At 32.5% G+C, this 10,943-nt stretch overlaps 1 long non-coding RNA gene across 1 annotated transcript; it reads right to left on the bottom strand.

Annotated features, from left to right (window-relative positions):
* On the bottom strand, positions 1-1,014 carry LOC133821631 (uncharacterized). The gene is made up of 2 exons (XR_009887715.1): positions 837-1,014; positions 1-726 (listed from the first exon to the last, which is right to left on the bottom strand). It is a non-coding gene; the product is annotated as an uncharacterized LOC133821631 (long non-coding RNA).
* Positions 1,015-10,943: the final 9,929 nt, after the last annotated feature.

Genomic DNA, 10,943 nt, shown 5'->3' on the forward strand with positions numbered 1-10,943 from the left:
TTCTTTAAATAATATCCCCTTAATTGAAACATCCAGCAATACATAGCAAACAAGATGCACTCATTCTTACAATTAAAAATAAAAAACCATAGGAATGAAATCCTTTGTTTTACAAACCCACTATAACAATACACTAATCCACCCATAATTAACGTTAACTAAAACTTAGGCAAACTATCTATGCCTGCCACCGAGTACCACTTCTCCAATGACCTCTAATCATCTCCACCATTGTCACTAGGGTCCTTTCTCTCCCCTTCCCCTATTTTCTCCTCTTCCCCACTGGGTGATGTCACTCCAGTTCGACGAGAATTGCCTTCCCCGACATCGTTGCCTGTGTTTGATGGTCCCGGACTGTCGGATGCAGCGAGCTCTGCCCTAAACCTTTCTCGGAGGCGATCATAACGATGGGACTCCGCACGGAGCACTCCCATTAGCATCCCCATTCGGTATGCATTGGCCACATCCTCCTCATCAATGGTTCTTCTTGCAACTCTAGATCGAATGCCACTTTCCAGATCGATCTCAAACTCCTCACTGCCAATGTTGGGGTGGCCTCCGTTATCTCTTCTAAATTGGCGAAAAGCCTCCAATGCCTCTGTCAAACTGTTAAACCCTTCGAATCGGCCACCAGGGAAGTCGAAAATTTGAGCATGGGTAAATCCCCATGTTGTATACACTCCAGGGCGCCTCCCCACGTAGACATAGAGTACAACAGGACTTAACCTGGTGGGAAATAGATTACAAATCAAAGAACTTAAAATATGTTAATAAGGCAAAACTTCCCACTAAATTAAAGAAATATTTTTGCCAGAAAATAATGCCAGGAAACTTACTTCAGCAATGCAGATTTCCCACCTTATGTAGGGCACTTGAGCTATTATTCCTAACAAGTAGTTGAACAGGCAATAAATTTAAATCCTAACATCCTTTTAAGTAGTCACTGCGGAGTGTATGGTTATCACCCTTTGAATAATGCATACTCATCCATTTGATTCATTTCCCTCTACACGGGCCCAACACATGCCACGCGTCCAAATAGATCATTTGACCGTTCACCAATACTTCTATCACCCACGACCCTCACTGAACTAAGTACCAGCCAACCTGTCGACCACTAATAAAGGCGATATTTCAAATTCATGGTTAAATCATTAGTGTTTTTTTTTTTGAAATGGCACACATTTTCCATTACCGCCCTTTCTTTTACCTTCCAATTTTTTGGCCTTATAAGTTTTCTATTTTTAACTTTTTACTTTAGAATTACCGCTCAATTATTTTATATAATCCACCATATTTTTTTGGTGAAAGTGTTTATGCCATTTTTACTGTGATGATTAAATTTATGATTATCAAATTACAATTTATTTTTGTTAAAGCTTAATTTAATTCAATTTAGTTTCCTTTCTTGTACAAACGAAATGTTTTAACTTAAGCGATTAATAATGATAAGCAACAATAATATTTTTTGTTTATATGTTATATATTATTAAAAAATTGGATACACCCTAGTAAACTCTCTTTCAAATGTAAGCTACCATTACAATAAATATATTCTTATAATATTAAAATGGATGAAAAAATAATACCATAAAAAACATAAAAAAATAAAAGTGTTGACCACCTTTTTCACTATCAACATAATCCGAGCATTTAAAGAAAATAATGAAAAAATAACAAAGGTTTTACGTGGTTCTTGAATTTTAAAAGCATAACTGTAATGCCCCAAATTTCGTGATAAGGTTTATGACCTTTATTAGGAGGTTGGGAGGGCCATAATTGATTTATTGTGTTATTTAATGATAATATGCATGTTTATGTGTATTAAATATCCATGTCAACCCATTTCTCATTAATTGAGGGATTTTCATATTGTGGCCAGTTCGGGCATAACTGACATATATGTGATATATGTGTGTGGTGCTTTATTATTATTTGGTTATGCTAGGGTTACTCAGCATGAGACGATCCGAGGAGGTAAGCTAGTGGAAAAGTCACAACTGGATTTATGATTGACTCGGAGTGAGTCAAGGGGTATTTACAGCATTGCTGGGTTATTGGGTAATGGGAATAAATATTTGGTAATAAATTTGGAGTTAGTTTGGTCAGGAGGAAATTTTGTAAGTTTTGACCATTTTTCCCTCGGGGACGTTTTCGGGATCCCGAGCATTAGGATTTTTTCGAGGCTACTTAAGCTTCAATTAACCTGTTAAGAAATAAAAAGAACGTTCATACCAATCTCTATCCCTCTAAGTTCAATTTTCGTCTCCCGATCGCATTTTCGAAGGAAACTTGAGTTATAGGACTAGGATTCAAGCGAGGATCGTGTAATGAACCTTTAAATTGTATTTTTTGGTTCTCAATGTGTACAGTACATGTTAAAGTGAAACGTTATATCTTAATCAAAATTTGTAATCTCTACACTTCTGATCATACTTAGTTACACGATCATGGTGAAATGACTCGGTTAGCGAGTTTAACACTGTTTAAAATGTACTCCTATATCCAATACCTGGAGTTTAGGGCATTACAATATCGAGTTTAAATCTCACCTTTTGTCCGTGAGTGTCGATTATCTTCTGCCCTGATGATTTTGTTACATGTTATGTGGATATGAAGCTTCTAAATTTTTGGGTTGTTAACCTAAGACCTGACCCAGAGATCTATGTTACCGTATAACAATGCCAAAAACTCATGTGAGTTATATTATAATGTGACTATGTTGGCATGTTTAGGTGCATTAAACATGAATGTGGACCCATATCTTATTAGCAGGGCATTGTCATAATTTTGGCCCGTTGATGACATATTTGAATGTATGTATGATATATGATTGTGATCACATCATTATGTCGATGTATTTGGGTTATCTAGCACGAGGCGATCCTCCCGGGGCAATTAAGCTGTTTACTCATAAAGATTAACACATTCTGAACTTCTTGGTCTTCTCTCTCTCTACCACTTCAGGGTTTAGCTGAATTCTGAAGAAAGGATGCTCAAAATATGGAGGTCTGAATCTGGGGTTGAAGTGGGAAACTATAAAGGTCGCGACTTTTCTTGAAGGTAAGCTATTGCTCTGTTTCTTGGTAAATCTCAGATGTGGTTTTAGTTTTTTCCAGACTTTTAAACCAATGATTGGGTTTTGATTTAGGTTAGAGATTGAGTTTAGGTTTTGGGATGTTCGTATGTGTTATCCAAAAAACAGACACGGATGACGTGGCAGGAGATTTCTGAACACATGGCTGACACCTAGCAAAATTCTGTTAGAGTATCGACCAGATAGATATTGCATGCATAACAGTTGAGTTTTTCTTACGACCAGCCTGGTCGTACACTCCGCATATTTCAAGATAATTTTGTAAAGATCTTAGTCAATCCCGAGATTGTCTCCAATAATTCCTGATGATCCGATTAATTAGGAGAGAATATCTGTAACTAATTAATGTAATCCTCCTTGAGCTTATAAATAGAGAAAGATAGTTCAATGAGGGGACTTTTTGGCTTTTTGATTACTTGAGAGTATAGATATACGAGAGGATTAGAGCTAATACATTACGATATATTGTTTATTCTTCAGAGGTTGGTGAAACTCATTGAACCCTAGTTCTTTGATCACTCCCTTGAATCCTATATCAATAATAGCTCAAGTGGGCGTAGGTTATTACTAGTTTCTGGGGCCGAACCACTATAAATTCTTGTGTGCTTTATTGTTTTTGTCATTATATTCATTCTAACATATCTGTCCGCATCAAGCATTTTTTACTCCGTGTCAGTTGACCAAAATCAGGGTCAACAGTATGCTTATGATGAGTTTAAGTTTTTTCGCACGTGGTAACGAACCCTAACCCTAATTAATAGTTAAGGGGAGATAATGGGCTGCATGGGCCAAACCAGTCATGGGGTGCCTGAACACGCATGTTTATGCTGGGTGTCTGAGAATTTCGGAATGGAATAGACACGTGATGTATGATATGCGCACGTTTACATTGCGTGGTTGACTTCACAAATAGTCGAGGATGCCAGATCTATGCCGCACCTCGAGCTTGTTGTGGCGCCAGCTCGTGATATCCATATTGCTGACTCGTTGCCTTCGAGTATGCTGCCAAATCTTTGATTAGCTCAGGTTAAAGAGGTGGAGACTCGCAACAGCAGCTCCGGGTGGACGGTTTACACGTGGCGGACTGAATTAGGCCCTTTTCCAACTCGCTAATAACTCGTGGATATTTAGGGCGTACAGTCATTTAAAAGCTTCTAACGACTCCCGAGGGTAAAACCGCCATCTTCAACCTATCTCGTTAATCATAATTAACGCTCTCCAATTCCCGCTATTCTCAATATTCTCAAATACCAATTATTCTTATCCCGTGACCCTTTAATTCCCAGTAATGCTCTAATCACCGAAATCATGTTGACTCACCCCGAGCCCCGAGGTTAAACCTTTTATGACCAAACCGATAGTTTATATTCAGAGATTGTCCCATGCCGAATAGCTCGAACAAATCCACATTATAATGTGGCCTCAACAATTAATCACAATCATATTGGGTGCATGCATTTAACATCATATTATAGTATAATTCACATAAATATGCATATAATCATTTAATGGCGTAATTAAGCAGTTATGGCTCTGCCGGCCTACTAATCCAGCCATTAAACTGCATTAGGGATTTCGGGGTATTACAGTGTCACTACATCGATGAAAGTGAAAGGTAGAACGTAAAATTAAAGTGTTGATATATACTTGTGATTCATCGAGCCAGTAAGTGATTTCATCGAGCTCAATCTTCCAATGTCACTGTCTTCGAGCTTGCAACTAAGGCTCAAATAACACACATATGCATCAGAAAAGACCCATTCTTTCGAGCTTGATGCCTTAGCTCGGGTCATTACACAGTCAAAAAATTAGTATATGGTCCTCGTAAAAAATAATTGTTAATATATATTCAGCATCATAATAAAACATTGTCGTTAATTCGTAAGCAAAATCACTAATAACAATTTCATCTAATAGTATTTACTTACATGTAATATTTGAAATACAAACAAATAGATGAAAATAAATATTTATATTATAGGGTGTACATGGATCATATATTATTTGTAAAAAAAATCTAACTCTCAGTTACCCGTACGACATTACACTTTCCTGATATTGGTATATTGTAAGCAGTAGATGGTTTTCGAACTATATATACATGGGCGGGATTGTCCATCCATATTTTGAGATCATAGCAAGAAGCTTAACGAACAGTGAACTTAGTAACATACACTCTGCCAACCCACTTCTCACGACCTAAGTTTGGTATGGCCACCTCCATCGATGACCCTATCAAGGGAACAAGCGAAGTTGTTTCCGATACGAACTCCAACGCAGTGGAAAACACTGAGACTAGTGGTGATAAGGGGAAATGTGACGTTCTCGCACTGCCTCCTCGCGTGAAAGTGGAGAAGAAGGAATTGGGGAAGGGTTTGACAATGACAACCTTCGAAACATGGCAGAAAACACCCTTGACCGAGGGGAATCCCAAGGGAAAACGACTGCGTATTTGTTGGGACTTTGATAGTTATGTGGAGGATGTCTTAGGGAGGTTCAAGACAGCTCTGAAGGAGGTAGAAGAAGGTGCGAAAAAAACAAGCCAAGAGGGTGTGACAAAGGCGGTTGTGTATAAAAAGGAGGAGAGTGTTCGGGTCATGGATATGTGCCTGGCAGAGTTGGACAACTTATGTTAAATTAATTTTCTGAATATCCAGTGCCATTGCTAAGTAATGTTTCTTTTGTTTAATCTTATGGCTGTCCTCATTTTGAACATTGGGTCATCATTAGTTAGCACGTAACGATTATGGCCTTAGTATCTGTCTTTACTATGTACAACCAGTGAATGACGATGATGGTAATGTAGTTACTATGTACTTTAACAATTCCAACTACGGTTGGACAATGATACTTATATATTTTGCAATGACCATCTCTAATAACTTGCTACATGGCCTTTGAGGAGAGGGATGATGAGGTGATCAGTTCAAGTTAAAGATAAACAAAAGGAAGTTATATTTTCTCTTTCTCACATATATGAAAACACCTCGGGGGTTTTGTGGGGAACAAGTACGTGGGGGTTGGAAGTTGTATCAGCATTGGGAAGGGAATTTTTCTGTAATGACCTGAAATGTTCATTCATATATCTTGTCAACCTCCAAATGTATGATACAGTAATGAAAAGTGAGGGGTGAAATTTCAAATCGAATCTCCATCTCAGATTTTGTTGCAGGGTCAGAAAGTACAATATCCATGTACTCCATGTTCCACATAGGACGCGGCAAAACAGAACATTTTTGCTTTAGCTTTATAACTTTTTTTTAAAAATAACTCAGTACTCGTGTGTTATTAATACTATAAGTTTTGTATAGTATAGCAGCATAGGAATAAAATATAAACAGAAAATACATATTTGTTAAATTTATACGGTAACTTCCTAAATGTGTTGACCAATGACATTATTCATTCTTGGTAGTTTTATAAGTTTGCAGGTGTGATAAGTTATTATAGACTATTGCTACTAATTTGGGTAATCTACAAAAATGCACTAAAAGTTAAAAAAAAATATGAAAAATACGGTGCATTACAAAAAATACGGAATTTTCGGATAAAAATATGGAATGGCAAAATTGTAAATACGGAGTGACAAAATCATAAATAAAAGCTGGAAAATATAATTTTTTGTGATCAACGTTTACAAACTAGTAAATATCTGTTACAAACTTGTAAATATCTATTATATGTTTGTAAATAATATTTACAAAATCAATTATAGAATTGTAGATTTTTTTTTTTTTGTAGATAAAACTTACAAACAAATTCGTAACTAAATATTTTATTTTTGTAACAATAGTTTACAAATCTAGTTTTATAATTAAGATATTTTTGTAATTAACATTTACGAAAATATTTTATAGTAAAGAAATCGTAAACAAAATATACATAAAAATATTATACTTTTCCAAATTATTACAATATTGTACCAAAAAATTGCAGGAACATTCATTTTATGCTATACAACTTAAAAATATAAATTTAAGATATTCATTATTTATAAAACACTTTATTGAATATATATAGTGGTGAAATACAATTTTGTTTTTAAACAAGTTTTACAAGTTTGTAACAACAATTTACAAAACTAATTTCACAACCAAAAAATTTATTTTTGTAACTAACATTTACATATATATTTATAAATTTATTTAACATGATTGTTACAACGACTTATAAAATTAAGTTGTGAATTTAGTGCATGTTTGTAACAAAAATTTATAAAACTACATTTCTTACTAAAACATACTATTTTATTTTTTAACTAATATATACAAAAATGTTAGATTGCATAAAACAAGTAACAAATATTAGAAAAAATATATAACTACTAATATAGAAATAGATTATATTTATTAAATATAATAATTTATGCAAGCATAACTATTTGTTTAATATTAATAATACATTCATTTTAAATATATAAAAATAAAAAAAATTGAAGAGAAAATGATTGAATATTATTATATCACATCAATATATTTAAATTACATCAATTAATGATGTTTTTTTTTATGAGTACACGAACAAATAAAAGCTCATCAATTAATGAGCTGTATTCTTGTTTTTTTCCTTTTTACTAATCTTTGAGTATTATGTGAAGGCACCGTATATTTGTAATTATTTGTATTCACCGTATATTTCAATTTTTTGTTAAATATACAGTGTTTTATGTAATTAATCCATTAAATTTTCAATGTATTAGCATATTTTGATGAGAATGTAAATTTATATTTTCTCCTATTCTTTTACTCGAAAGAAAGGATTATTGAGAGAGAGTGTTATCCAAAAAACAGGCATGGATGACATGGCAGACGTTTAGTACACGTGGCTGACATCTGGCAGAAGTCTTGTTCGACCACCGACCAGAAAGATGTCTATGGCGCAACGCTCAATCTTTATATACAACCAGCTTGGTCGTATACTCGCTATATTTGGAGAAAATCTTATGCAATTATAATAATATCCGAAATTATCTCCCATGATTTCCTGAGTATCCAATTATTTAGGAAAGAATATCTGTAACAAATGATTGTAATCTTTCTTGAGCCTATAAATAGAGAAAGATAGCTCAAGGAAGGGACTTTTGGCTTTCTAATTATCTGGGATTAGAGTTTTACGAGTGTATTAGAGCTATCATATTTGATATATTGTTTTGTTCTTCAGAGGTTGGTGAAACTCATTGAACCCTAGTTCTTTGATCACTCCTTTGAAATATTATATCAATAACAGCTCAAGTGGACGTAGGTTATTACCAGATTCTGGGGCCGAACCACTATAAATTCCTGTGTGTTTTATTGTTTTTGTCATTATTCTCATTTCAACATATCTGTCCACATCAAGCAATTTTTACTCCGTGTCAGTTGACCAAAATCAGGGTCAACAGAGAGTATAGGCTTTTCTATCACAATATTAAATTCATGTGTTGGACATTGTGTTTTGTAAAATGGTTCAAATAGAACCGTAAACTTTATTTTGGTCAAAACTGTCTGAGCTAAAATTAAACATAATTCACCAAACTAATAATTTAAAACAAGAACAAAATCATTTTTTCTAGCAACTGAGTTGTTTTAATCATTTTTTTCTTCATAAAACTTGGGTTTAAGCGCCAATTTCACCCATTTTGCCAATCACAAGATCCACATATGAATTTATCAAAATACATGGTCCAAACAGGTAATGAGAGTTTAAAGGGTCAAAAAATTTATAAACCCAATTAAATAAGATAATGTTATTTTTCTCGTTAAATAAAGAGGAAATTACATTTTATATGATATTTTTATTAGAGTGTGCCAAAATATGGCTTTTTTTCAAAAAAGTGAACCTATGGTTTTTTTTTTATGGTTTTTCACTTTTATGGATTTATTTTCCCATATTTTTTTTATAAAAATTGGTTTAGCAATTAATTGGATGTAGCAATGCACTTATTATTAACTTATTATATTTAGTAGGGTAGGTAACCACTTGGTACCCTGTGTTTTTTCAAAGTATCATTTTGGTACCATCTATTTTATACAATGCTCATATGGTACCATGTATTTTAAAATCGTACATATTTGGTACCCTAAACTCAAATTTCATTAATACAATTTTACCAATTTAATCAAACTGCTATCAATTATGTAAGTTTGATCATATAACTGATGACAGTTTGATCATATTGACAAAATTTTATCTATCAAATCTAAGTCTAGGGTATCAAATATGTATAATTTTAAAATAATAGGGTACCATATGAGCATTATTGAAAACAAATGGTACAAAAATAATACTTTACAAAAATATAAGGTACCAAATAAGTAAATTTCCTATTCAGTTATTGTTTTAGTGAATAAGCACCTTCAGCCAGAAATTAAAAAAAAAAGTCTTTTAGTTCCATTTTTTGTCTTTCAGTTACACGTGTCAACATATTGCAATGTGACTGAATAAATAGCTGAAAGGTCTGTTACTTTGCTGGCATCTTTCTAATAATAATATTAATAAAGCGATTGTTTAATAATTTTTAATTAATTTAAAAAATAATTATTTAAATTTATTTTATAATCATTTCAAAAAAATTTATAAAATCTCTTTAATTTCAAAAAACATTCTACAAAAATACATATCAACACATTATTATAAACAACAAAATTAATATATTTGTTAATATTTTGAAATAATAACAGTAAATTATTCAACCACACGTAAACACATAAAAAAATAGGATGGTTATAACAATTATATTAAGTTTGTATTTCTATTCATTTTAAATCACAATAATAGTTAAATAAAATCTAAATATATTACAACTCACAATAATTTACTTGTTGCAAATACTTTTGCTTTATTGGTGTATCAAATATGTACGATGTCAAAATACAGGGTACAAAATACGTATTATTTCAAAATACAAGGTACTAAATGAGCATTATTGTAATCTGGAATTACGACACGATTTTTTTTTGGGAATTTACTCATTTCACACCCTATGTTTTTGCAAAGTATAATTTTGGTACCCTCTGTTTTCAATAATGCTTTTATGGTACCCTGTATTTTAAAATTATACATATTTGATACTCTACACTCAGATTTGATAAATAAAATTTTGTCAATATAATCAAAATGTCATCAGTTATATGTAATTAAGTAATTAAATTTAAATTTGAAATTATATAATTGACAGCAGTTTAATTAAATTGTTAAAAATTTATTAATTAAATGTGAGTTTATGGTACTAAATATGTACGATTTTAAAATACAATGTACTGAATATGTACAATTTCAAGATATTGGGTACCAAATGAATATTATTGTAAACACAGGTACCAAAATGATACTTTACAAAAACACAAGGTACCAAATGATTACCTACCCTTTTTTTTTAACAGAAAAATTAAATAAAATAACCATTTACAACCACCAATATTTTTTCTATCTATTAACTTAATAGAGGTTCTTGGTTGAAAAAGATGACCAATGAACAACAAAGGGATGCTACACGATTTGGGTCTACAGTATTTTTTATACTTAATTTTTGTGTAATTGGAGTAAGTCAGAACCGTGCACATGGCATTTGTTTTTATCTCATTAATACACATTTTCGAAATCAATATTTTACTCAATCTTTTCTTTTTGCTACAAACCGGTGAGTTGTTTTTGGGAGAAACGATGAGGTTATCATTATTTGTTGAACCAAAAAGGAAATGAAAAGACAGAATTTTGGGAAACTAAATACACAATTAATTTTGTTTATTTCTTTTCTATTAAATAAAGAATAAAAATATTACAACTGTGATGCCACATGTACGGGGGTTAGAATCCAACCTCATATTTAGGTTTTCTCATTTAAATCGAAGCATTTGGACAGACGGCG

Source organism: Humulus lupulus, chromosome 3 (genome assembly GCF_963169125.1).
Source record: "Humulus lupulus chromosome 3, drHumLupu1.1, whole genome shotgun sequence".
NCBI lineage: Eukaryota > Viridiplantae > Streptophyta > Magnoliopsida > Rosales > Cannabaceae > Humulus > Humulus lupulus.